General features: G+C 46.3%; 1 long non-coding RNA gene across 1 annotated transcript; it reads right to left on the bottom strand.

Annotated features, from left to right (window-relative positions):
• Positions 1 to 662: 662 nt before the first annotated feature.
• LOC141025650 (uncharacterized) lies at positions 663 to 4,151 on the bottom strand. Its single transcript, XR_012187899.1, has 2 exons — positions 2,162 to 4,151; positions 663 to 921 (listed from the first exon to the last, which is right to left on the bottom strand). It is a non-coding gene; the product is annotated as an uncharacterized lncRNA (long non-coding RNA).
• Positions 4,152 to 7,634: the final 3,483 nt, after the last annotated feature.

Here is a 7,634-nt window from a genome sequence, read left to right as displayed (position 1 = left end):
GTTTGCACTCTCCACACTCTCGCCGCACTACATATATATATATACACGCTGGAGGCTCAGCGTTCCTTTGCTAGGGTTTGCTATATTCACAGTCTCTCACCCTCTTCACCAGATCTAAACAAGACTGCATTGGCCTCCGTCTCTCTCTCCCCCCTCACAGCTGGTGAAGGAGCCATCCGGATCCCGTCGCACCGGGAAGGGGAGGAGGTGCAGCGTTCACTCTATCACCTTCGGCGAGGGAGGCAATCCACCACCGGCTGTGCTGTTCTCTTTCACCCAGCGCCCGTGCGGGAGGGCCACCGACCCCTTCTTCCTCGCTACCGTACATAGTGTGGGCAGATCCGGCCTCCCGCCGCACGCCTAGCCACATCAGGCGACCCTAAGGTATAAATTTCTTTGAAACCGTCATTGCTCTAGCTTCATGCGGATCTTTTTCGATTCTGTAGTCGAATCTAGGTCTTGGTTCAAAGAGGAAAGAAGGGTGCGGTGGGGTGGAGCATGAATCTAGGACATGGTTCAATGAGGAAAGGAGGGAGGGAAATGTAACACCCACGATGCGGCTATATCTCCCACGTGTCGAGGCACGGCTTGGAGGCAAAACCGCATGGTGGTTTTGTCGCAAGAAGGGTCATCTTCACACAATACCATGTAATGAACAAGAATGGGATAAAGAGTTGACTTACAATCGCCACTTCACATAGTACATTAATTAAACATACATCATTCAGAGTACACACATAGTCCGACAACGGACAAATACAAATGAAAAGAAGATAACCCCAAATGCTAGACCCCCGATCGTCCCAACTGGGCACCACTACTAATCATCAGGAAACGAAACATAGTAACGACCAAGGTCCTCGTCGAACTCCCACTTGAGCTCGGTTGCGTCACCTGCACTGGTTTTATCGGCACCTGCAACTGTTGTGATGATATCTGGTGAGTCACGAGGACTCAGCAATCTCATAACCCGCGAGATCAAGACTATTTAAGCTTATGGGTAGGATGGGGTAATGAGGTGGAGTTGCGGCAAGTACTAAGCAAATATGGTGGCTAACATACGCAAATAAGAGCGAGAAGAGAAGCAACACAACGGTCGAGAAGCTAGAAGTGATCAAGAAGTGATCCTGAAATTACTTACGTTCATACATAACCCAAACCGTGTTCACTTCCTGGACTCCGCCGAAAAGAGACCATCACGGCTACACACACGGTTGATGCATTTTAATTAAGTCAAGTGTCAAGTTCTCTACAACCGGATATTAACAAATTCCCATCTGCCACATAACCGCGGGCACGGCTTTTGAAAGTTTATACCCTGCAGGGGTGTCCCAACTTAGCCCATCACAAGCTCTCACGATCAACGAAGGATATTCCTTCTCCCGGAATAACCCGATCAGACTCGGAATCCCGGTTACAAGACATTTCGACAATGGTAAAACAAGACCAGCAAGACCACCCGAATGTACCGACAAATCCCGATAGGAGCTGCACATATCTCGTTCTTAGGGCACACCGGATGAGCAATCCGTACAACTAAAACCAGCCCTCAAGTTTCCCCGAGGTGGCGCTGCAAAGGGCTCTAGTTTGGACCAACACTCAGAGGAGCACTAGCCGGGGGGGGGGGGGGGGGGTAAAATAAAGATGACCCTCGGGGTCCGAAAACCCAAGGGAAAAAGACTTAGGTTGTTAGGCAAATGTAAAACCAAGGTTGGGCCTTGCTGGAGGAGTTTTATTCAAAGCGAACGGTCAAGGGGGTCCCATAACCCCAACCGCATAAGGAATGCAAAATAAGGAACATAACACCGGTATGATAGAAACTAGGGCGGCAAGAGTGGAACAAAACACCAGGCATAAGCCTGAGCCTTCCACCCTTTACCAAGTATATAGATGCATTAATTAAATAAGAGATATTGTGATATCCCAAAATCATCGTGTTCCAACATGGAACAATCTTCAATTTCACCTGCAATGCTATAAGAGGGGCTGAGCAAAAGCGGTAACTTAGCCAAACAACGGTTCGCTAGGAAAGGATGGTTAGAGGCTTGACATGGCAATATGGGAGGCATTATAAACAGTGGTAGGTAGCGCAACATAGCGATAGAGCGAACAACTAGCATAGCAAAGATAGAAGTGATGTCGAGGGTAATGGTCATCTTGCCTGAGATCCCGCAAGGAAGAAGAACGAGTCCATGAAGAAGACAAACGGACGTAGTCGAACGAATCCTCACAACTCTGAACAAAACAGAAGCTAACGAGAGAAGCAAACCGGAAAGAAGCAAACAACATGGTAAACAACCATCAAATAAACATGGCATGATGCACAATCAAGTATGATGCATGTCCGGTTTAGATATGCATGGCATGGCAAAGTGCACAAACAATACTACAAAACGAAACACCGCATCAATTATTTAGTTCTCTCTCGATTATGTACCCAACAATATTAAATGTTATTAATCATGACAAGGGGTGAAGCATATGAAAACTACCTATCTAGCCAAGTTTAAATGAGGCCGGAAATAACAAACAACAATTCCAGAAAATCCTCATGTGCATATTTTAGATTTGGTACTGTTCTGCCCTAAACCATATTTCAGAGTTGTTAAACATGCAAATTAATACCACCATGTTAAACTATGCATTTTTCTACCCCATTTACATATAAAGTTTATTTAATTTGGAGCTACGGTTAATTAGTTATGAAATAAATCATTTTAACATGGCATTTAGTAAATTAATGCAAACATCAAGTGTAATCATTTTAAACATCGATGAAAGTTGCATATTATGAAACTAGATGAAATTCTAAGCATTTTACATGTTTGAATCATTTTAATCCGATGCATGGTTTGTGAGTTATTATATGCATGAACATGGAGGGGTAATCTGTAAAACTGCACTCTCTGGAAATGAAGAAATTCGCAGATCCTGAAAAAAACATCATCGGGCTGAAACTGGGCGGACTGGGCGCTCACCATGGGCCAGGCCCAGTCGGTGGAAGAGGTAGCAGGCCGGCTGAGGAGTGTGTGCTGGGCCTTGATGGAAGAAGGCCCAGGCGCGGGCGACGTGGTTCTCGTCCACGCTGGCGCTGGAACAAGTCAACGAGGGCGCGGCGCTGGTCTCCTCGTTCGAAGCAGACGAAGCGAGCGGGCGGGCGATGCAGCAGAGACTTGGCGGGGCGGCGGAGAGGCGTAGGGGCTTGATGCGGGTCGGCGACGTGGGGACTTGGGGCTCCGGCAGCCCCGGGAACGCGAAGACGGGTGGATCCGGTCGGCTGGCGCCGGATCCGGGCAAACGGCAGCGCAGACGGAGGAGCTTGGGCGCGGTGGCGGAAGCAGAGCTTGGCTGCGGTGCGAGGACGACGGCAGCGACGCGGATGCAGGGAGCGGCGGCGACAGTAGGAACTTGGCGGCGGGGACTTGGGCGCGGGAAAGTGGGGACGGCATTGGTGCGGGAACAGCGGGCGGCTGCAGAGGAAGTCGGCGGCTGGCGCGAGCTTCAGGTGGCGAGCTGGACGTGGGGGAGGCCGAGAACGGGCAGCAGAGCATGCTCCCGTCCAGGTCCAGCCGGAACCGAGGCGGGGCTGGAGGCAACGACGGCAGTGGACTCGAGCTTCGGCGGTGGCACTGGTTCACTGAGAAAAAGGAACAAGACGAGGGGGATGGTCAGGGAGGAGCAGCATGATGGGAAAAAGGAAGGAAAAGGCGCAGAGGAATGGTGACGTGACCTGGGCATCTCGCCGGCTCGGCATGATCGGGAAGCTGGAGACGAGGTGGAGCGGCTCGGGTCTCCGGCAAGGTCGGTCGAAGGCGGAAGGCGGCATGGATGCAGATCAGCAGCTGCTGGTCTCGAAGAAGCAGGGCGATGGCCATGGTGGATGGATCGGGAGGAGGGTGTGGCTGGCTGCCTGCGGGTGGAATTTGGGCGACGACGAGTGGTTGGTCCGGTTAGAAATTTGAGGGAGGATTTGGATCGGGGAAGAACCCGAGGTGGGAGGAGACAAGAGGAGTGGCGGCGGCAGCTAGGAGGATACCTAGAAATTAGGGATTTGGTCTCCGATGCGGATTTTTGGGACATGGTGCCACGCGAGGATGTTATCCTGACCAACGATTGTTGCTATGCGATTCACACTTAATATAGTTGTTAATTGAATACTTCGGCAACGCATAGGAATAGGCAAGCAATACACAGTCTATACATAATATCAGTTTGTCCTCTTGCTGAAATGCATGTCAGAACTACTGATACATAAATGCAAGAGGGAGGTATCTAATAAATGTCTCAGATAAAGTATGCAGTCTGTTTAAATGAGCAGCTGGGGTGGGGTGTAACATCTTAATGGTTCACTCAGTGCGCCTATGGACTTGTGTGATTATGGTCATATTTGATTTTTGTTTGCTTAGCTCCACCATTGTTAGTGCATGTTTAGCTAGACTAGGTTTCATATCAGCAAAATAAAGTAATCATGTACGTCAAGATTATGGGCACCCAGTTGTATGCTCACGTGAGTGCTACTTAAACATTAACACATGTTGGTCTAACACAATAACAAAAACCAGCATTAGATTTATTTTTTCTATGGGTAGTATTTTGAACCTAAACACACATGTTTGCGTTAGCTACTTAAACACACATGGTCAATTGAATCTGCTAGATGCAGCTAATGTAGTAAATGTGTAGTGGGGCGAAGCATTAAGACAAGAGGGGCGGTGTGGTGCATTAATCCTAGTAAATGAGGTGGTCAGGTGTGTTGCAATTTGTCACTTACATGGTCTGTTGCGCCTGTTCTTTATGTCGTCTCTGCTGGTTGGTCTATGATCCTGTGTGTGACATGGTATCTGTGATTCGAGTTCCCATAATTATCTATCGCTCTGTTATGACTTCCATAATCCTGCTTTTTTTGCGGGTACTTCCATAATCCTGTTGCATGCACACAAAGACCAGCCGGTTGTCTGCGTTCTAGGTGAGCAAGCATCGCTTACTACCACATACATGCAGTACTACCGAATGTTTAAGAAGGTCAACAGTAGTGTGGTGCAGCTAGCCATCGGGACTGAGATGCTAATCAAAGCGTGTACGCTTCAATGAGTGAGGCTGCCTTTGTGGGCCATCTCCTGACAAGGTCGGAGGTAATACACGATCTATACTAATTGTATACCGTGGATGGAATTCATTATATAGGCTTGATGTATTAGAGCTGCACGAATCACGTGAGAACGGCCGGTCGTGATAACGACCTCGCATGGCTGCATGTCCACTCGTGATTTATCGTTTGGTCTCGGGTTAGACAAATATATATAGTGAGTGGGTTAGGTTAGGGGTTATCTTGACCCTCCGATCGTAATCGGACGGCCCGGGAAAAATAGGCTAGATTAGGCTAACAAAGAACCGAAGATATTTAGGGGATGTTTGTGGATGATCCGGATCCATCGGTGACGACTGCCCGGGTCGGGTTCGGGGAAGTTCGGACGCGCACGAGAGGGGGGTCTGAGAGAGGTCGACAAAGACGAGGAAGAAGCGGTAACTGCGAACGACTACGGGTTTTATGAAAACAAAGGCAGTGGACTACCGATGCAATGCAAATGATGACATGATGAATGCAGCAAACAAATAAATAACACAGTTGACTCGCAAAACAAGGAAGGCATCTGGAGCGTCGGTCTTGGGGCGTTACAGGAAAGTAGTATAGACTGGCAATCCAGCCGCTTTGTTGGTCGAAAAGGGAAAAAGGGGGTAACCCAGTACACACGTTTGTAAGGAACCGATCTCTTTGTTGAAAAAGGAAAGAAACTGGGGGTCGGGTAGTTTGTGCAGGACTAGATTTGCTACCCTCACATAGGAAAAAGGTTCAAAGAGAACAAATATGGGACCAACGCAGATATGCTGCTTGGCAACATACTCTGTGTCAACCATTTATCGTGTGGACGCACATGGTGCTGGCATGTCCCATGTCCCATGTCCCATACAACTATTTTGCTGTTGTTAATCTGAGAATGCCACTGGAAAATTGAAGCAATGCCACTGTTCAAAATAAATTACATTTTTAATGAATGTTGTTTTAAGAGAATATCTCTGTTAATATGAATCAATGCAACTGTTTTAGGAATGCGGCTGTCCTACTTTGTTTTCCGTCAAGATAAGTTAGATGCTTCTTTTTGTCGCCGTTTGTTTCATCCTCCTTTATTGGCCAGTAATTGTTTCCTTTTTTTCCTTTCTTAAAACAGGGATATCTATTCAACTTGTTGCTATAGCAAACTTAAATGTCACACCGGCAACTTTGCTTGATTTCAGTGCAACTGCACAAAATGAGATTGGATTTCCTATTCATTGTTGTAGATTCGTATTTTATCTTGTTCATCTCATGAAAGGTCAGTACAGGCCTTCATCCACATGATTGTGAGTGTGCTTTGAGATGCTGTGCTACTTGTATTGGTACTATTTTAAATAAATGTTGAATTGAAGCTATTGTATTGTTGTCTTTTCCCATTAAGTAGTGAACAAAAATGGGACCAACCCAGACATGATGCTTGTTGCTTTGTTACAGCAAACTCTACATCACCCCCTTTATAAGTAGATGGAAGCACATGGTGTTTGTTGCGCCCACTCTCCCCTGGAACTGTTTATGCTTTTTATTAATCTAATGCCGTTGGTAAAATTAAGCAATGCCACTCTCAGAATTAACTACTGAATCTTAGTCCAAAACTGCAACACTTGTTAGGGATTGGCGGGATTACCATTTTTGTGGCCGCATGTTTCATCCTCCTTTATTGGCCAGTAATTGATTCCTTTTTTTGCCTCTGTTAAAACAGGGATATCTATTCAACTTGTTAGGGATTGCAACATTTTGCTTCGCTACGCGAAACACTTTTATTTTAAGAGTGTTTTGTGCAGTTCAACTTGAATGTCACACCGGTGACTTTGCTTAATTTTGGTGGAACTGCACAAAAGGAGATCGGATTTTCATATATGTGTTGGGATTTGTTTCAAGTCCTCCTCGCGAGTTGTTTCAAATCCTGTCATGAAAGGTCAGTACCGACTTTCATCCACATGATGCTGCAGTGTGCTTTGAGATGTTGTGCTACTTGTATTGGTACTATTTTTGATAAATGTTGAATTGAAGCTATTGAACTGCTGTCTTTTACCATTAAGTGAGCAAAAATTGTTCCAACCCAGACATGATGCTTGTTTCTTTGTTTCAACAAAACTCTGCATCACCCCCTTTATAAGTAGATGGAAGCACATGTTGTTGTTGCGCCCACTCTCCCTGGAACTGTTTATGCTTTTTGTTAATCTAATGCCGCTGGTAAAATTAAGCAATGCCACTCTCAAAATTAACTACTAAATCTTAGTTCAAAACTGCAACACTTGTTAGGGATTGGCGGGATTACCATTTTTGTGGCCGCATGTTTCATCCTCCTTTATTGGCCAGTAATTGATTCCTTTTTTGCCTCTGTTAAAACAGGGATATCCATTCAACTTGTTGCTATTGCAACATTTTGCTTCGCTACGCGAAACACTTTTGTTTTAAGAGTGTTTTGTGCAGTTCAACTTGAATGTCACACTGGCGACTTTGCTTAATTTCGCTGGAATTGCACAAAAGGAGACCGGATTTCCATATATGTGTTGAGATC

The sequence above is a fragment of the Aegilops tauschii genome, chromosome 6 (assembly GCF_002575655.3).
Source record: "Aegilops tauschii subsp. strangulata cultivar AL8/78 chromosome 6, Aet v6.0, whole genome shotgun sequence".
Taxonomy (NCBI): domain Eukaryota; kingdom Viridiplantae; phylum Streptophyta; class Magnoliopsida; order Poales; family Poaceae; genus Aegilops; species Aegilops tauschii.
Note: the sequence above shows the minus strand (reverse complement) of the source record. Positions and strands in the feature narration are given on the sequence as shown.